Consider the following 21,861-nt stretch of genomic DNA (forward strand, 5'->3'; position numbering starts at 1 on the left):
CATACTTGAGCAGGAAGTATGACAGGCATGAAACCAGCTCATGTTGATACCAATCGATACCAACAACCTACTAAACTCATTATGAGAGATTAAGAGAAAGAGAGGGGAAGGGGGAGAAGAGAGGGATATATAGAGAGAGAGAGAGAGAGAGAGAGAGAGAGAGAGAGGAAAAGAGGGATAGAGAGAGAGAGAGAGAGAGAGAGAGGAAAAGAGGGATAGAAAGAGAGATGAGGACAGAGAAAGAGACAGATAGACTGACTGAAAGAGAGAGAGAGAGAGAGAGAGAGAGAGAGAGAGAGCGCATGTAAGATTTAAAGAGGAAATAAAAGACAAATTACAAACAGTAATGGAAGAGTAATAAGAGTATTAACCTGCATGGTGTGAAAGTACATGTACATGTAAATGAATGAACACCCTTCGTGCACCAAACAGATAGAACAGAGAAAACAAAGGACAGAAAGGAGCTCAGCAGTTCAAGGAGGAATAGAAGGAGGTGGAGGAAATAAATAGAGAACAGTGAGAGAGAATGAGCTGGAGAGAGAGAGAGAGAGAGAGGGAGAGAAAGAAAGACAAAAACATAGAGGGTACATGGTATACAGGTGAAATATGTACTAATATAATAAAACAAACAGATCACTTTTGTATCAGAAAATTGCTATCAGTATTGAAAATTAAATCTAAATTAGGTAATTAGAAGAGAAGGGAAGAGAAAGGAGAGAGAAAGATAACAAGAAAAAAAAGTTTGTCACTAGGGTTATAGCGACAAGTAGAACTAAATGGGGAAGAACAAATCATGCAAAACATTATCCATAATCACACACACAGACAGGCTCTTTTACAGGAAATGAGGCAGAGCAAAGACAGCTATCTATTGTTTATGAAAAGCTTCTAAAACCAGTCAAGGAACGTTTACTCGCCATTCGGTCGGCTATTCACGTACCGGGTGAAATATATCAAACCATCTGTAGCAAAGCATCAATTAACTATGAATTAATAGGACAATGCTGGGAGCTGCGGTGTCGTTAGGCTCTACGCCGCCCATCATGGGGCTGAGCATCCTGAAACGCAAGAAGGTAATCCTCTCAATTCTTGCCTTTTCTCTCTCTAACGGTGAAGTGGTTGTCAATGCCCCGTAACGTTGGATGATATCACAATCAGAATTGGTTTCAGATCTTGTAGTTTGTTTTGAGTGGTTAATTTCAAGCCCCTCTTAAATATGCGAGTGTGATAGCTTGATGAAGAATCTCAGTGTTATGATAAAAGTGTATTGCAAGTTTCAAACCATTTGTCAGTCACTTTACATTCATTTATAGTCCGATTAAAGTCCTTCCTGATTTGTTTAAACCATATATGTATAGCCAAAGTGTTGAACTCAACATTTATCTTCTGAATTCTTGCTCCAAACAGACAACAAACAATGTATGTATAGTGAATAGTTCGTGACATTTTAGTGATGAGCTCTAAGAAACAGACATGAATTCTGTAGTGATTCTGCATCTACTCAAAATGTCAAGCTGTATATTTTTTCATATACTAAATTTGGGTGTCTGCAGTATTGTAATTTGATAGAGAGTCACACTTTGAACCATTTCACCTCAGAATTTATCTGTTTATAGCCGGAAGGGCAGAAAATCATATTTTAACACACAGTTAACACCCTATGCCTCTGAACAGATGAATTACCTTTTGAAACTGAACTCTTAGAACATGTACAGACATGTATATAAACCGCTTCCCTGAAAAATACAGAGATCTCAATTCCTAGGGCATTTGTTTTAATTTTCTTTTGGAAATATGTATCAAAATGAACGAGACATACCTAGGAATTATGCTCAAATCTTGTTTAAATTTAGAAACAATGTTGGCATGAATATTTGATGGTTCAAACCACCGTCTTCGGTCTGAATACAACTTTGATAGGCAATTACGACCTATGCAAGAAAGCGAGCCCTCCTCATTGTAAATTCATGATATTCCATCTTGCTCCATCCAAAGCCCAGAGTTGTGGGAGGCTGTAGACAAGAGAAATAAAGAAGTAGATGAGAATTAACCATATTTTGTAGGAATGTTTAGTTAGTTTCCATTTGCCCCCGAAGGACTTGTGAAATCATCTCAATGTTGTACAAAAATATCACTATTATAGATACATGTGTATATACTTTTACTGAGCCCTTGCTTTATTCATTGAGCCCTCCAAAGTTTTCATGAAAAGTTTACAAATACATACATGTACTTTGAAATCGAACATGTAATGCAAGAACCTTTTGTGAATCATTATTGGTTGGGTATTTTGTGGTTAAAAGAACTTTGCGAATCGCACAAGTTCCATATTGTGATTCAATTATTTCATCCATTGTGCTGTACAAAATTAAGTATAGTGGATGGTATATACTGCTTTGTGCTATCATGTGACCATAATATACATGTACTACGTATATACATTTATGTATTAAAGGGATACACAGGGGAAGTGAAGCACTAATTGTATTTGTTCAAGGCTCTGCTCACATATGAAACCATAGTGTGGTGAATAGCTTCTTCAAACATGGAGTTGTGTTAAAGGAGTGTTGCTTCAAACTCTGCATGGCTAATATTGCAGTACTCATCATATCATTCCAGAAAATTTCTCCTACCAAAAACATATTGTAAACACTTGTGTCGAGAGAGGCAATTTAAACTAAAATGCCTCTTTTAAGAACATTATCTTCTGGCCAAATACACCTTAAAAGAAAAAAGACCCAACATATATATTTGAGTAAACATTCTTATACTTCCTACATCGATATTTCAGCTCATAAGGGAGCATAATTTTCTTTCAAACTTTCTTTTGATATTGGATTAAAGTGGTTAGGTTGGAATCTCTCCTCTGGTAAGCATTTCCTTGCATGTGAGGTAGACCAGATTTCCTTCAAGGGAAATCCAACCTCCAAAGAAAACTACTCTCAAAGAAAGCAGGAAATCAGAGAAGCAGAATGGTGAAAGTTTGATTGAAATCGGACAAAAAATAGAAAGTTATGAAGTTACGAAAGTTGTAATCACTATATGTAGCTGAATTTCAAATTGACTGAATTGGTAATGTCGCTGTGATATAGTGGCGCACAATATTACTGGAATTAAATTTTCCTCATAGTGTATGGTTAAGCTAGGAGCCTTTTTCTTTTTTAGAGAACCTATATTAATATTCTTTTATTATTTATTTTGAGTAGTGCCCCAAGGGAGAAGGCACTTAAGAGAAAAACAGAAATTGATGATATGTTTGTATACAAGACAGGAGAGTTGCCAATTTGTAATTCTCATACTGATCTCATATTTCAAATATTCATAACTCTCTTATTTATTAGTCCAATGTATTTAAAACTATTGTCATTCTACCTCTCTTAAGTGAAAGTTTGATTGAATCGGACAACAAAATAGGAAAGTTATAAAGTTATAAAAGTTGTTACCACTATATGTATGGGAATTTCAAATTGGCTGAATCGGAAATGCCGCTGTGATCTAGTGGCACACAACTTTCACATTTGTTCCAACACCCAATATTACTTGTACATGTTATTACATTTTTTCTCAAAGTGTATGGTTTAGGAGCCTCTTTTCTTTTTGGAGGACATATATTAATGTACATTGTACTATCCATTTATATATTTTGAGTAGTGCCCCAAGAGAGAAGGCACTTAGGAGAAAAACAGAAGTGTACGGTATGTTTGTACACGATAGACTGGAGAGTTGTCCGTGACAGTGTCACAATCCACAGACAGAATTGCCAATTTAAGATTCCCATAGCTATAGTGATCTCATATTTCAAGTATTCATAACTCTTATTATTAGTCCAAACTATATAAACTTTTGTCATTCTACCTCTCTTATTCTTCTTCTTTCATACAAATGAATTTATTACTATGCTTGGATCGCCCTTTAATATCAGGACCTATGCATACATGTATATCCTCAATATAAAATACTCATAATTCATTTTCCAACTCAGTACAGGAAGCAGGATTGACTGTTATTTTCCTGTTTAAGCTTTAATGGGTTGTGGTCTTGTGGTTCTTAATGTGCATATCATCTTTCTCATTGTATTGATTAAGTTGTCATAATGGGGGAATAGCTTTTAACAAGAATATGCATGTACCTTCGAATGAAGGCAGACGATGCTATGGTATCTCTGAGAGTTTCAGGAAAATAGGAAAGACTGTTAAGAATTTGTAAACAAATTTGTAGATCGTAAAGTACATTTAAAAAAAAAATCATGGTATGATGGTTTACAGTCACATGACTTAAGTAGCCAATTTGAGATTTCACTTGAAAGTCTTATTTACCACTTGAATAAGAAACTTGCAGACTTTCCCGTAAAAAATTATACTTCTTGTAGCTCTTTAATTGGGAGAATCGTAATCAGACATTGCTAGAACGATACCTAAATTGCTTCTGAAGGCAATCTAGCATTTCAAATGAGAAAACTGTCAGAATTTAAACTCATTGCCGGCATGTGGTGTGCGGGGGTGTTCGTCTGTAATAAGTTTTTTTTTTTATATGATTGCCAAGAAATGAAGAAAAATAGATAGTTTTGTCTGCAGGAAGCATTCCCTTGGTGTGATCATGCGGGAGGGCTGTTTTGCTCTGAGGGAGAGGGAAGGATAGTTCAATATGCAAAGGAGTAAGCAGTAAGGTGTAAACTTGATCAATTTGTTGGTTTCTTTCTAGAAAAGATTTTTAAATCACGAGATAGATAGAAGGAAAAAAGTAAGAGGGAGCAACAAAAAATATGATAATAATAAAGATATTGATTGGAGCCAGTTGCGGCCAAGATTGCTCTTATCTCTTTACTAATTTTTTGTTGTTAATTGTTCATAATGATAAAAATAGTTTTGAGTTTAGAATTGAACAAAATCATCAGAAATTTGTCAGACTTTTGTTTGGTATGATGTTGTGTGACATACAGACAGTTTTTACACTCCATGCATTAGTATTACCAGTGCTCAAAGATTGCCTGTAATAATATACATGCATTCTTAAGCCCTCCACACACTATATGATCCATTTTTGGAAGAAATTGTAAGTACATAAGATATGGACATTTGAACACATATAATCTTCCTGATTTTGGTTCTGGATAAAGAGATGAATACTGACAAAGAGAATTAGAGTATTGCATGCTTCAAAGTCAAAGTAAAGCCCAAATTGGCTTCAAATCATAGACAATCACATGACTGATCAAGCGACACTACAATCTGGAGCCGATTGGACCTTCTACAAGATAGCGTGCATGCAGTCCCCCAATATCTTGGTGTTATCATTAAAAATTGTTGAGATTCTGCATGTTTGAATGCTTATATGAAATGCTCGTAAAAATTCTTCTAAAATCTGGTTATAATCGGATCATGCAACGTGGCACGGGTATTAGAAATGTTAATCAAATACCTGTAGGAAACCTAGAATCTTTAGTGTATAAACTAGTTTCGTACAATGATAGGTTACAATAGCCATGCAATGATTAGATGGAGTCATTTTCCAAATGGCCAGACAATTATTTGCAGTCTGCGCTGGAAGTGAATGAAGGTAACCAAAGGGTCTCAGAAATCGATTGATAGACTCAAGGAAGCAGTGTAAGATTGAAAGAACGATCGAGAGGGAGGAAAGGGGCCAGGAAGGGGATGGAAGGAGGAGGAGGAGGGAGAGGGAGAGGGGTAGGGAGGCAAGGGGGGTATGGAGAAGGGAATGTAGGTTGAGGGAGGGAAGGAAGGAGGGAGGGAGGGAGGGAGGGAGGGAGGGAGGGAGGGAGGGAGGGAGGGAGGGAGGGAGGGAGGGAGGGAGGGAGGGAGGGAGGGAGGGAGGGAGGGAGGGAGGGAGGGAGGGAGGGAGGGAGGGAGGGAGGGAGGGAGGGGGGGGGGGGAGGGAGGGAGGGAGGAAGGAGGGAGGGAGGGAGGGAAGGAGGGAGAGAAGGAGAGAGGGAGAGAAGGAGGGAGGGAGGGAGAGAAGGAGGGAGGGAGGGAAGGAGGGAGGGAGGGAAGGAGGGAGGGAGGGAAGGAGGGAGGGAGAGAAGGAGGGAGGGAGAGAAGGAGGGAGGGAGAGAAGGAGGGAGGGAAGGAGGGAGGGAGGGAGGGAAGGAGGGAGGGAGAGAAGGAAGGAGGGAGAGAGGGAGGGAGGGAGGGAGGGAGGGAGGGAGGGAGGGAGGGAGGGAGGGAGGGAGGGAGGGAGGGAGGGAGGGAGGGAGGGAGGGAGGGAGGGAAGGAGGGAGGGAGGGAGGGAGGGAATAATTAAATATTTACCTGTGAAAGATCAATGTAAAGATTGATATCAGCTGTGCATGAAACCTTGACATTCATGTATCAAAGTAAAAAGAAGAAGAAGAAAAAAAAAAGCTACAGGAAATACAGTATCATTACCCAGACAGGAAATAAAAATGAACATTGATGTCCTTTTGCTGAGTTAGAGTTTCCCTTTCCGAGAGTGTATTAAAGTTTTATAGGCCTTTAGAATAATCAATAGGGTCCCTCATGAAGTTGTGTTATGACAAGACAGAGACATAAGCATTTGAGTCACAGATATATTTTTAAAGGTTGAAGGCTTTCATTACAACAAAATATTTAAAAAAATGATTTGTTGTACATTTGCCTTGCTCTGATTCACTAATTGGTCAGAATTTTGAGAAAATATATATCGCATATGTTTAGGTAAAACAAAGCTTACCTCATATATTATAACCTACCTACAACTTTCTACGATAATGTAATTGTGTTTATGAATAAGATAGATTTAGTTCTGGAGCATGTAAGATCGTTGTATACTTTAAACCAGAACTTTACCTTCTTATAAAAGAAGATGAATTAGTAAACACACTTTTGGTTTTCAGTAGATGACATACGACAAATAACAGTGGAAGCATGGTGGGAGCATGGTGGTATATTGGCGAAGGCACTCCATTCTCATACGAGCGGTCCTGGGAGCAATCCTTGCTTGGTTCTTAATTCCTTGGACAAGGTGTTTTATTCTCATTTGTCTCTCTTAACCCAGGTGTATGAAATGGTTACATGGCAATTCTAGGGTGATAATAATAGCAAGGCCCTCAGGAATAGCAGTTTTAAAGCTAAAGAGGAGAGCCAGGGAAAAGAAGACCGTTGTTCTTGTTATATTCTTAAATTGACAATATGCCCACACAAATCGTCTCACATTTCTGCAAACGATGAACCGTGGATAGTACGCACCTGAGTTATATCACCAGAAAATAGTGTGTTCTATAAATAGTGGTAATGGCATTAGGAAGCATTATACACCTGAGACTTATTAAGTTCTATATTTGATCTGCTAATGTAACCATCACTAGACTTTCTATTTCTAATGAAGGAAATGTGCCTGGATGGTGCTGGGTATTTTGTAATTGGATGAGGATCGAGTCAAGATCATTACAAGGTGGAAGATAGGGTATAAAGGAAGAGGAGGGGATATAAAAGACCAAGGTACTGACAGTTTTAGCTCTTTTTTGTGTGTCTGTGGGTGGGAGCTCTTTTTAGATATTCTTAACAGAAAATAAGATTCTCCCTTCTTCAATTTCGATGAATTCTTCTTTTTTAACCAGCACTCTTTTTGAGATTACCATGCTATTTTAGAGCCTTCCAAAGCTAACAGGAGATGACATCTTGAATTCATAATATGAGACAGACTTTTTTAAAGATCCGTCTTACTGTTTTATGCGACTCTCAGCCCTTCGGTATATTTGTAATAAAAGGGCACTGCCAAAAGGTGTTGCCGCCCAATCACTTGCACTTCATTTAACATTGCCACTAAGCCAATATGTTTTTTATGGGCCCAGAGCCTTTAGGTTTCTCCTAACCTAATCCGTATGCCCAGGATGGGCGGCAATCCACCCATATATCATCCGTAATGTCCACATTTCAAACATCCTTCCATCTTAATCAGGGGATGTTGGCCGGGTTCAGAACGGGAGGATGGGAGTGAGAGATGCTGAACATGAAAGAGGAAGGAGTAAGGGTAATAGGCGAGAGAAAGAGCGAGAGAGAGAGAGAGAGAGAGAGAGAGGGGGGGGGGGGGGCTAGTGAATGAGAGCGAAATAAAGAGAAATGGAGAGGGGGAGAGAAATCGAGAACAGGAGAGAGAGGATGAAAAAGAGAGAGGAGGGGGTTAGTCGAGAGGCGAGGGAAGGAGAGAAGGTGGAATGTAGAGAGAGAGAAAGGGGAAGGGCTAGTAAAGGAGAATGAATGCAGTAGAGGGTGAAAAGCGAAAGAGAGTTTGTTTGTGAAGGATAGTGAACAAGAGAGGGGGGAGGGGGCGGCGTCAGACAGAGACAGCTTATGACATTAAAATGGTCAAAAATGAGAGGCAAAGAGAGGCAGAGACAAAGAGGGAGATATGAGATGATCGTAAAAGTGTTTGCAAAGTGTCGTTGTGTAATTGCATCGTCACAGACATGGCCATTTGGTATTGGACCAGGCTCTTCATATTTACTCAGACTAAATGGTATCAAATGGTAAACATGAAGAAAGGAAGAGCAAACCTTGATTATGCTAGAATTATATTTAGGTCATGTAGGATTGCTAGTAATTGCCTGTGTTGGGAGGAGATATAAAGTGTGGATTAGTTTGCAGTTCACATGATTCTTACGATTGGTTTTACCCGACAGTCAGACACAATTCCTACATTGTCAAAATACTCTTTAAATGATAGCTAATGTGGATTTTATTAGGTTATTCATATTTACAAACTCTATATTGATATCCTGAACACACACACACACACACACATATTAATATAAGTGTGGCCCAATTGTTTTGGTGCCTAAGTAAGTATTAATCAAGACGGTTGAAAAGAGGATAACGCTCTCTTTAATAAGTAATCATGTGTTTGAGATAGGTACATCTGAGAAGCTGATACTGATATAATTTTCACAACCAATTTCTTGATGAAACAAGCATTTTACGCCAGAATTTTAATCTTGAATTTCCCTTTACAATGATTGTCCAAACAATATAATGATCCAGAAAGTTTTTAGATATCATATATTCAAAATGTTCCTTCTTTCTAAAACTGTGATCGTCTGGGAGGGATGGACACTCCCCTTTAAGAAGTAATCATGTGTCTGAGAGAGACTCGTCTGAGATGCTGATATTGAGATGCAGACAGATTTGTATGACAGAGGTTTCTCATCATCTTGACTGTCTAGGGTTACCTGTAATTGGTGGAACAGAGCGTATCCGCGAGGTTACATTTCATCTCCGAGTTTAGCAAGTGCCGAGATAAACTTCAGCGTCGAGAATCGAGATACACCACAGTGCCCAGTTCACCCCGCTACTGTAAAATTAGAAACCTTTGCGTGCATGAAAAAAATGTTATTGTATTTTTCAAGTGGTTCTGATTTGTTGGAAGTTTCTTGCAGTGAAATAATAAAACCATTGACTACTGAATTTCTAATTCCTGCAGGCACCTCTCCATTCCCTTAGGCAATGGTTGAAATTACAATTGATTCAACTGAATTGAAAATTTGCAAAAGTTTCTAGCTGTGAAAATGGCTGTTCTTAAGGAGTTGCGAAAGATTCATGTCTCTAAAGTTTCTGGTTTTTACAATTCCCTTTTACCTGTATTTCTGAAACAACTTTGTGAATATCTGTGTGCTGTAAACATCCCCAACTTTAGCATGTGCCTTGATAAACTGCAGTGCTGAGATGCACCATAGTGCTTATTCACCTGGCTACCTGTTTCTTGTATTTATGAAGCAACTTTGTGATTATGTTAGTGTGCTGTCAACTTCCCCAAGTTTAGCAATTGCCCAGATAAACTGCAGTGCTGAGATAAACTGCCATGCTGAGGTACCCTGTATTGCTGAAATGCGCCCCACAGTCCTCTTACTGTATCTATCAAACAACTTGGTCAAAATGTTAGTTAGTGTGCGCTTAATTATAAATAGATTTGCCCACTTGTCCCCTGGTGGTGACATTGATATGAAATTTCATTAAAATTAATCCTCGAGTCAAGGCTCTACACTAACTTTTTGGGGAAGGGGGTCTAGATTGATCATGAGTCCTAAGTTAACATAGTGAAATTATGGTGGTCTGAGCTTGCATCCTGGGTAACTGTTAGTGTCGTGCTCTGCTCAAGTTGTGATGATGCATGTATCTAAATATGATTTAGAGTCTTCATATAGCATTATGTTGAGAATCATTATTCTTATTGAGAATCACCAATCTACCAGCACACCGTAACTTGTACATGTGTTATTGTCACTTTGATTATAAGTTAAAAACAGCTTGATTCATGAATAAATAATTATTCTTCAAGCTTCAAAGAGATAAATTTTGTAAGTGTAATTTTTGGAAGAATAATTGTACGATGAGCAAAAAAGGGGGAGATCTGTCACCAATGTGCATGAGTTTACTATGGAAATGTTAGGATGTGAAAATGTGAACAGGTCTACTGTTTGGAGGTAAGATTTCAGTGGCTACAGCGCTACCCAGACAATTTTTTTTCCATCTTCCATCTTTCTTCCAGGCTCTTCTTTAGCCAGACGGTATCTCTCTCCTCCCATGAAATATTATCTGTGAGATAAAACAGCGTCAGGCATAAAGAGCTGACTTGTCATCGTTCCTTCTGGCTGTTTTTGAGCAGAAATTCCAGGCTTCCGTGCAATCTTGATTGTCTCATGGTAGACATTAGTATGACATGTTCATGAGTAAAGTCTGTCATAGGAAGCATTTTGAAATATTTGATGATATGAGATATAACTTGAAATAGTGAAGAAGGTCTATGAAAACCTGTTTTGGTTAAGACCATTGTTTCTCAATGAAACATGTACTAAATTAAACTGTACATTGAGATCACCTGTTTGTAAAGAATACATTTTATTGTCTCTCTCAAGTTGTACAGATTTCAGTGTATCGGATAAAAATATTTCATTAAGTGAAGCTGTAGTAGTAGGTATTGCAGGAGGGGGGGGGGGGGGGGAAGGATAATATTGAATTTTGCGAAATCATGAATATTGACAAACGGAAGACATCAAAGAAAGATGGAGAGAGACAGAGAGACAAAGAGATAGAGAGACAGAGAGAGAGAGACAGAGACACAGAGAGAGAAACATAATGTGATTATCATCTATAGTAGATATGAAGCTGTTTTATGAATTATCAAACAAGGGGATTTTTGAAGCTGATGTTCATTTTTTTACAAAACATGTTATCCCCTTCGAGAAAATTGAATTGCTTTATTTATTACACCTTCCCTCTTTAGCTTTCAAAAGCCCATTCCCCTTTGAAGAAAAGATCCAAAGTTTATAATAACACAGTCTTCATCAGAGGCACTTTATGTCTACGCAAACAGCCTTGCATTATCTCCAAGTCTGGCCTTCCATTCATCGGTCTTTCCCTCTGTACAAAGAGCCTCGCCGCCACGGTGCATCTGCTACGCTCCCTGACCCTCTCAGAAATATGCCCTTCAGCTTCTAAAACATCCAGATATTGATTAGAGTGCATGATACTAACATCGCTGTTTCACCATCGTCTTCCGCGTCTCTAGCCTAACCGGGTGCATATCTTAACCCCTTTATTCTGTATGTGGTCTTACAAAAGAGTTGCTTCTTCTTCTATTTAAGAACATCTAATCCGTTCCTGTCTAGCTTTATGTATAGAGCTGGTATTAAGCATGAGAAAAGTAAATCCCCTACCTTGTTTTATTGACTATTTTTGCTTGAATCTACCGTGTAATATTAGGTCTTCATAGCACACACATGTGTAATGGCTATGGCGGACGTGTTCAACTATTTTATATTTTTCTCAAATGTTAACTGACTCCTTTATTTTGTTCTGTTTTTATCGAGTCAACTTCATATCGAGGTGGAATTAATACCCTCGTAAATAATCCACGTCCATTCAATAAGTAACCATATGTTTCCTGCGGTGATTAATATATTATATGAAAGGTAAGATGTTGATGTGTGTCACATAGCCTTCGCTTAGAACTCCATCAAGAATATATAAGAAGAAGAAATGAGTATGGATCACCCGAGTATTCATCTTTCATATTTTTCTGCCGAGTACTTTCATCACGCTACATTTCCACATCTCCAATCACCCTTCTAAACAGACAGGGACCTCTTCACAAAATTCAATTTTGTCCTTCTCGGCCGCTTCGTTAATGACGACGGAGCCTGGATGATCTCATTAAAGATACTCTGTATTTAGAAGTGAAAACAAAGAAAAATCAATGGAGCTCTTTAATTGGGTAAGCTATCGTGGAGCCCCGCACGGAAGCGGGTGCACGGGACCGTGATTTACTTGTGGGGGGCCTCTGTGCAGCGTCCAGGCCGCAACTGGAGTTACGTATCTTGTGAATATAAGAGCAGAAATCAATTGAAGCTGTGTTCAGCTGTGTGAAGTTATCCACATGGGTGAGTGATTACCCCTACACCAGGCAGACTGTATGGGACTGTAGTCTTATCTTATCTTATGATGGCATCTATCTATCAAATTTGTATGCATATCTTGTCTGTACATTAGCAAATGGCATCTTTCAATGGAAATGTATTCATTTCATTATTTTCCTTTCTCACAGAAAGCAGGCGCTGAATAAAAATTAGTAGCGAGAAAGTAATAGTTCACTGTTTTATAGCTGTGTCTTCTTCCTGTTTATTATTATCGATTCTGTAGATATTCATTAAACAGAAATTCAAAAGATATATATCCAAATGAAGAAATAGTGTAGTTCTTATTTTTCTTACAATATGTACATTTCTGTAAGAATGTGAAGATGTACAGTACATGGCTCGTTTGATCAAAATCACTTCAATATATTGGCATATTTTTTCTTCTATACTATAGCCATAATTCTGCAAAAAAATGATCTGTGGATCTCTTCAAGCTCAAAACCTAACATTTTATAGATTGCTAGGTTATAATTTGATAATTGTATGATTTTGACATTTAATCCATTTTGATCTTTGTAAATGTTTTTTTTTTAAAACCTTGTATCTTTCATTGCGTGTCATACTATTTTCAGTGTTTTAATATAATTTGTTTTCCTTTTTTTTGAAGGGGGGGGGGGGGTTAAAAACAGCAAATATCCAAATGTAATCTCCTTGAATAAATAAAATAAATTGGAAATTGAAATTGAAATTGAAATTGAGAATTGATCCAGATATGTGTTATGATAATTTCAAGCTGATTTTTAATCTTAGCGATATAGGGATGTGGCGTTGCTTGAATTTATTCTATATGTCGTATGATTATTTTTTGCTCAATTTCAAACTTTTCAGCAGAAATGTTGCTGGGATAGTGCTTATATTGATCACACATGTCTTATGATAATTTCAAGCTGAAACTCAAATTTCATACGTCCTGTGGGCGTCTTTGCCAGTCCAAAATTGACCTGAATTTGACCTTTTTAGCCATCAGACGACACACAGGAGACTCTCAAACCAACTGTAGTAGTAGCTAAACATCCTCGAGATAGAGGCATCAACCATCATGATAATTTCAACCTGTAACCGATTCAATTTTAATCCGATGACCGGGGTAATAATATATATATATCTGTAAAGCGTTTGAGAGGTCCATCGGTCCTGAAAAGCGCTATGTAAGAACTAGCTATTATTATTATTATTATTAATTCTAAGCTTTCAATACCTGTAATGGTGCTTGCATTGATTTGTGCATGCTTTATGATGATTTCATTATGAAATTCAAACCTTTCTGCAGATATGTTTCTGTGACATTGCTTAGATCAATCCACACATGTCTTATGGTAATTTTCAAGCTGAAACTCCAACCTTTCTGTACTGTGGGGGCGCTTGAATTGATTTCTGTATGTGGTATGATAATTTCAAGCGCTACCTGTGGATGACTCACTTTCCAGCAGGAGAGTGGAACCACCTTGCCCAGGTACCGTGGCCGGCTTCCACTATATACTGTACACAGAGAAAGAGAGAATTCATGAATATGTTCAAATGTGCTTTATTGACATGGTCTTGATTGTGAAATAGCTGCAAAGGCAAACAGACACCATTTTGAAGGGGGATGGGAGGGGGGGGGAGGGCTGATATATCTTGCCAGAATATTTTTTTAAAAATTGACTTAATTCTTCATTTTCTCTCTTGAAATCTAATTTCACCATAAAAATACACCAAAGAAGATTTGAAAATTACCAAAAGACTATCTTGCTGCTTGAGTATGATGTGTGGCTGCCTGCATATAAAAAATTGTAAATTTTAGTATTTCGTAGGGGGCTGCAACCCCTCCCAACTCATTTGCCTATGGGAGTGATTAGCAGTGATTGTTTTAAAATAGGTGTTGAATAATAGCTTTAAAGACGATCTGAAAATCACTCTACCTTCCCCTTCCCCTTCATGACTCAGAGAGGGTACTTGTGTGTCTACGAACGAGAAACGAAGGCCAGACATTGCCCCTCCATTCCGCCCGAGTGATAATATGGCTTTAACTGGATCGAGAGACGGCTCATGAATATTCATGCACATGTCACCTGTGTGGTGTAATGGGGGAGACAGGGAATTCATGATAGAAATAACTTAAAGGTCCTGATCAGCAGTGTGCATGATGGCAGAATATGAATGAGTGACACATTCAACCCTTTTCATTCACAATACCTCCAGCTTTTGGTTAAAAACAAAAACAACAAACTTTGACACAAAATAGTTAGAGCATTTTACACACTGCAAATCTGCAAATATTTAAACGTTTTGGTTTATTTGAGGCAGTGCTTTTCATCTTTTCATTTACATTTTACGTTTTGAATTATTTTACACAGCTAAGTAGACAGACACCCCTTGATAATGGATAATTGGAAATCATTTTATTACTAGTACTTAATTTGATAGAACTTTAAATGTTCTGTCTCTATCTTTGAAACTCTGCATTCTTTTAAAAATTGATTAGAAATATGATTTATTTTGATGATCATGAAATTGTTTTGAAAACTGGAAACAAGCTGATTTTTCATTGAACAGCAGTGTCCTATTTGATGTTTTAGCAGTGAGTTTTCCACATGAAGCAATGCCATTCAACAGATTTTCTAAATTCCAGCTCAAGGTTTAGACATTGTCTGAACGGCTGAAGACTAAGTCTAGACTCGAGTGGATCATTATCATTTTTATTTCATAGAAATTAGCCCCATGTGACCATTATTGTCTGGCGAACTGTCAGAGAAAGCGTTACCACTCTTGACTCCTACCTCAACAGTCATGCATTTTTCAGTACTGATTGTGGGTTAATGGCATCAGTATAAGATAGTTTACAGGTATCTAGCCTAGTCAGTCGCAACATACAATGCAAATGTAGGGTTTGAAGTATATAGGCTGTGGTCTAATAAAAATCCATCGGCCTAGCTCCTACCACAATCGATGGAAACCCGTGTCAGACTTGATTCAAGGCACTTTTTATTTTGTGTCAGGGTGGAGTCTTTGTTTTCAGACTATATACAGTCAAACCAAACCTGCTTTAGTGTCCACCTGTCTACAAAGACCATCTGTCTATACTTAAAGGAGCTACACAAAGAAAATTCAGTAACAACTCATAATTAGAACAAATTACATATGGATGGAAAGATTTACTCTTGAAAAACACGAACAATTTGCTGAGAAATCATATAGATATCATGGAAAGGCGTAAAATGCCATTTTTCAAGACCCTCCTTAGACCCCCGAACGCCCCTGAACGTAAGTCAAACACACAAGCGTAGCGAGCTCTGAAAAGTGACGTCACACACTGGACAAACAGCTCAGTGCCGTGTAGCAGTATGCAGCTAGCCAGCCGTGTCCTGTGTGTGACGTCACAAATATTGACGCTCTACAAAGGACCGCTGAAGGCAGAAAATCTGGATCTCAAAACTAACATTTTTGAGAGTTGATTACTGCGGGCCCCAAACATATTTTGAAGAGGAGAGTTGTTGTATTTGATCAGTAAGGCTTCCCCTTCGCAATGATATGAGTTTTGCATCAATTCAAAGCACTTTTGTTTCTTTGTGTGTCTACTTTAAGACCACATTTTTTTCCCTTGAAAAATGATTTTGTATTATAAGCACCTGTACATAAAGACCACCTACCTACGAAGACCACTTTTATTGTCTCCCTTGGGAGGTCTTTATAGACAGGTTTCACTGTATATTGCTACTGCTTAGAGCCAGAATGGTGTTCACTCGCATCATTTAATTCCAAGTTAATGCCCTCCTGGCTCTCAGCAAATAATATAGCCTCCTTTTATAATTACCTTATTTGCCTGAAATGCAGATGGAATCCCGTCTGGAAAAAACCCCCAAGCCCATCAAGAGCACTGAGGGTCATTAGAATGGTTGAATATCATTGCTAAGCGTGTAATTAACTCATCATCATCATCACTCTCCTCGCTGGTCGCCTGTCAAATAATATGAGCCCTTTCAAGGACTCATATAGGCTCCTCAGCTCTCTCACTAATGATGGATAGTGGGAGTAATATTGCCAGCAATCCCTGCCTTGGCATTTGCTTTTTGGAGATATCTTCTTATATCAAGATTTGTATGCAAATACACAACTGACTGGTTGGAAAGGTTTGCTTCATGGTGTAGCATTAGATGATTCATTTTCTCAAATGAACTCTTCACTTTATTCAAAATTTGTTCCAAAAAAACCCCAACTAACTAGGAGAGATATTGAACTTTGTATATGATTTGATTTAAGATAATATATGCCATCTGTCGAGTAGACATAAACACTCTTTAGACTGGAAAAATGAGGTCACTCGAAGGGTACCTTGAATGGGTGGCACATGAATGTTAACTTATTTCCTTCATTGTCAAAACAAATATTGGTTAACTGTGTTTAAAAATAGATTTTAATTATTTCATTTAGCCTTTTTTGGGGTATAATGTTGCCATAGTTGTTCCTCGTTATATCTCAACCATAGAATTTTTTTAATTGATTTTTCGTTTCAGTAGTTTGTGTGTTCTTTATCATTGAGGAGACATTTAAAGAAATTTGAAATTGCGTTCCTATTCTTGATAAATAGAAATATTAAGAGAGAGTGAGAGAGAGTGAGAGAGAGAAAGAGAGAAAGAGAGAGAGAAAGAGGGGAAAGAGAAAGAAAGATAAAGAGAGAGAGAGATAGAGAGAGAGAGAGAGAGAGAGAGATAGAGAGAGAGAGAGAGAGAGAGAGAGAGACAGACAGGGGGTTAAGGATAGAGAGAGAGAGAGAAAAAACAAAATATAATTTGCAAAATTATTATATTATGAATAAATAAAACATATGCAAACAAATCACAGACAGACATACAGGCAGGTACACAGTTGGACATATACAGACACAACTAATGAAAGGAAATGAATGGCAAACCTTCTGCTAAAACAGGGATGAAACCAAGAGCTGGTGAATAGAAAGCTTTCAATCTCTAGATGGAGATCCCAGATATCCAGTAATGCCCAGTGGGCCTTTGAAATTTCCTATTAACCCCTACCCTTATTACCGACTTGAAATTGAAGACGTTGCAGAGTAATTGGGGCTCATTCTAACCCTTCTGAATTTCCTTGCGGTTGATCTTATTTTGGGTCTTTTGTTCATGCAACCCTCAAGTAACTACCAATTCCAATTGCTTGTGATTTTTCGCACATATTTCTACCTGAGGCAGCGGTGATGTGGTATAGTGGTTCATTTACTTGAATCTTTATCCAAGGGTTGAGGGTTCGAATCGCAGCCTGGCACAAACATTCTTTGGCAGGACGTTGATCCACGTTTGCCACTCTCCACCCAGGTGTTAAATTGGTACCCAGTAGGATGTGAAAGTTGTTGGTTGCTCAACGTTGTGAATGTCTGTAAATGGCGCTTTGCTGGAGTTCTCCCTAGGGAGTGGAGAATGTGCATATATTGTGTGCAGGCAAAGCTGCAACCCAATGACCAGGGAAATGTTATTTCTGTAAAGGTATTGGCGACAGCGTATATATATATATATATATATATATATATATATATATATATATATATATATATAGGCGTGAAGAAAAGGGTCTAGGAATGTGAGACATAGCTGTACTTTACAATTTTATTATGAGCTTTCGGCTTGTGAGGCCTTCTTCAGGTTCTGAAGTGCAAACACATACAGAAACATATACATTGTATGAACAAATATACATGGCATACAAACTAAATATCACTCAATCATAGCCAAGCATCATGCACATATAAAAAATGTATAAAATGCTATATGAACCAAGAATATTGATATTAATATTAATATCAATATCATAGAAAAATATTGATTTTGATATCAATATTTATTATATAAAGAGTTAGATAGGTCTCATACTAAAATACCCTTATAGCTCCCAGCAGAACATAGTGACATGATAACAGACATGGTGCAGGCAAGTCTGCACATATGCAGAAGTTTAGCAATTCCAGCAAGCAGAATAATTTCATTTTTTTTTCACAAAGCCACATGAAAGAAACCACATAGTTTCATTATCTCAATCAATAGTCTGGCTTTAGTTGGTTAGGTAGTCTATGTGGTCAGAATATAAAACAGTGTGCAACACAAGCTACACACAACATGCTCATACATGCTTGGGAACACTGGCAAGTCTGATGAAATATGTAATAATCAATTTTATGGCCTGCTGCTTCTTTTGTGCCACAAGTATCTACTTCACAAGGCATGTATCTTTTCACAGGCATGTATCCACTATAACCAAGAAGCGACAATGGATATATACGTACAGTTTCATTTTTAGCGCTGAGTAAATCATGCAAATGACTTATTAGCATGCATATATGCTGTTTCTTTTGTGCAACATGTTTTGATGTAGAGAATACAAGCTTGACTGTGTTGTGTATCATCATATTTTAATGAGTGAGCTTCTGATCATCCCAATATTGGAAATAGAATATTGATTTTTATCATTTCTGTGGAGCTAAAAGGTATTAAATCCATGTTAATGCACCAGCTCCTCGTATAGCTTTTGATAGCATAATGTATACTTGGACTGCATTTGGGGTCTAGGAATATACTACATTTTTCTTTGGATGAAAAGGCTTTTCTTCCTTTTTCCTAATGATAATTGAATGCTTTCAAATGAAAATTGGAAGATTGTGGTATTTAACTGCAGTAATTTCATGAGATGGAACTATGCAGGGTGACATTGTAAGCCAGTAGCAAAAAGAAGCAACATCATTTTGAAGAAGTTGTGAGTCCATTTCATTTAGGAGAGAACGTAAAAGGGAGTGCATCTTTGATATCAGCAAAGTGTTTATGATACACTTCATTTCGTCAGCTTGGTATATATAGATTTCATTTTTTTATATTGCAGAACATGGTATGATACATTAACATGGCTTGTTGTTATGTGTATAATTATGCTTTAGAAAGGTTCAGGGCTATTATAATGTATGGCTTTGGGGTTGAAGTTATTCATTAATTAACCACAGAGATATTATCACTGTCCATGTGTGGCATACAACATGCTTATCATCTGATTGCCTTCCGTTTTGCATTTCACAATGAAGAACCACATTAACCTCTGTATTTCATTCTTTACAGGGGGACCTACAGCGCACCCTTTCTACCGGTAGTGGCATCCTTAAACTCAAGGCTCTTGAAGACGCCAATAGCGCCCTTAAGGACGAGCTACAAAAGGTCCAAGAGGACTCGAAATCCGCCACTCAGAGATTGGTAAGTTTGTCCGAGGTCAAGCTCGGCTGTTTTTTGTTTTTCTCTGTAGGTATAGCACGAGTTTCATTTCCATCCTGCCCTCTAGGGAGCTGTGTCAAATTGCCAATGAAATATCATCTGCTGAGAGGCAGAAGGATGTTATATATTAATTTAAAAGTTCTAAGTTAGTGCCCTTCTGTCTTGTAGCAAACGATCTATTGGAACACGATTTTTTTTTGTTTGTATGTTTTTTTTGTTTTTTGTTTGTTTTTGTTCTCTTAAAAAAAAATAAAGAGCTGAAATTGACTTTTAGTTGCCATAAGAAGGAGAGATGTGTCTATGAGCCTGCTACCTATAATGTAATATTGAATGTTCATTCCAAATCAGAGTAGTTAATGGATGTGAAAGTGAATGAAGCGTACAAATGCCTGAACATTTCCCCCCCTGCTAAGATTGCCAGACTTGATATGCATAGATATTTATTTGTGTTAAAGCATGATATAGTGTGGTCACTGTGGTGGGAGTGTGATAGGAGATGAGTCGTCAACAATTCAAGTACGTCCTGATTAGAATCCTGTCTGGTAGGCTGCTATCCCTTATTGGGCTTGAGAGGGAGGCAGACATCATTACCATTTGATTCTTGATTGAGGTTCCATGTGGGTTGAGATGGTATGGGACTTTATAGTGGTGGTGGTTATTTTACCTGACTGCTAAGAAAGCATGAATGCTGACGGCTTAAGGTCCTCTCTGAGAGACCTGGCTATGAGGATTAATGCCTTACCATCGCCTTGGTTTTAAACCGGGGTCACCGGAATACGAGACCACTTCTCTACCGACTGAGCTATCACGCCTTCTCTCCTTAGTAGCGATGTACAATGTAAACTGTAGCTGCACTTATTTGGTTGTTTATTTGCATTTGTGGTCTTTCCAGAGGTAAATTTTGTTTCAACCCAAAGGTTTAAAAGTTCAAATTCTTGTGGCAGTGAGTACGTACCCCTCCTCATAAAGATATCATTTTAGTCCTTTCAGCTCATGAGCCAAAGTGAACAGAACACTCTAGACAGTCAGTTGATAGGACTGCGAATGCATAGCTAGTGACTGACTACTCAATGAAGCTATGGAATCAAAACGTGTCTGCTGCCCTCTCCCTGCCAGACTAAACCACTTGTTAGCTTCCCACTTGCTGAATGTCGATCTTGCTCTGCAGATTTTCAGCATTGCTGTAGGTTTGCTTATGTCCTCTTTTGTATATCAAGAAAGGCTTCTCTGTTTATGGTTCCAGAATGTTTTAACCTTTGCAGTTCGGTACTACAACTTGTAAGCAACCTTGAATTCAAATCAGTTGAAGCGCAATAATTTTTCTCTTTGTAGCATTTGTGTTGTCTATAGTAGATATGAACATGTTAAAAGGATGATTTTTGGTATTTTATGATTAAAAGTATGTAATGGAAGTAAAAGACGGTTTCATGAAAAAGAGATTAATTTAATGAATGAATCCATACAAATCATAGAAAAGGTAAGGAGAAAGAAAACGAGAGAGAGAGAGAGAGAGATACAATACAATACAATTGTTTATTTAGTTCGTATTTATAGCTGAAATTGCTTATCTGAAACGTGAATAATTTGACTTGCTATATGGATGCGACCTTAGAGAAAATAGCATTGCATATATGCACATATTCTAGCAATCTTTAAAGGCTCGTGCAGCCTTGACAAGGAGAGAGAGAGAGAGAGAGAGAGAGAGAGAGAGAGAGAGACAGAGAGAGAGACAGAGACAGAGACAGAGAGAGACAGACAGAGAGAGAGAGAGATGAAGAAAAGTTAGTCATTCATATTTATAGCAGCTTGTTGTTGACATTTCTTTGCAGGGAAAATCCCACTCACTTTATCGTTATTGGGAATGGATTTGTATAATTGTAGACATATATCTGTTGATATATTCATAGGCAGGCAGGCTTAGTGGTGTGTGATTAAAGGCTGCTGAAGCACAAATTGCAGATCTACTGCAATGCATAAATCAACTTTCTGCTGAAATGTTAAAGCTTGTTCAGATATGGCATGTTAAACCGACCCCCCCAAAAAAAATTTGCCTCGCTTTATTTCCAATGTAAATAAATGGCATCTGTGCGCAACAAAGGTCCTGCGCATATTATTCACTGAGCTTTGTGTTGTACAATAGAGAAATATGACGCTTATTACACTTTGAGTTATGGTAAAAACAAAAAAGCTACTGATTTG

General features: G+C 37.9%; 1 long non-coding RNA gene across 1 annotated transcript; it reads left to right on the forward strand.

Annotated features, from left to right (window-relative positions):
- Window positions 1–266: 266 nt before the first annotated feature.
- On the forward strand, window positions 267–21,374 carry LOC115926654. Its single transcript, XR_004065192.1, has 2 exons — window positions 267–1,073; window positions 19,513–21,374. It is a non-coding gene; the product is annotated as an uncharacterized LOC115926654 (long non-coding RNA).
- Window positions 21,375–21,861: the final 487 nt, after the last annotated feature.

Source organism: Strongylocentrotus purpuratus, unplaced genomic scaffold (assembly GCF_000002235.5).
Source record: "Strongylocentrotus purpuratus isolate Spur 01 unplaced genomic scaffold, Spur_5.0 spur5_scaffold_2, whole genome shotgun sequence".
Lineage (NCBI taxonomy): Eukaryota > Metazoa > Echinodermata > Echinoidea > Camarodonta > Strongylocentrotidae > Strongylocentrotus > Strongylocentrotus purpuratus.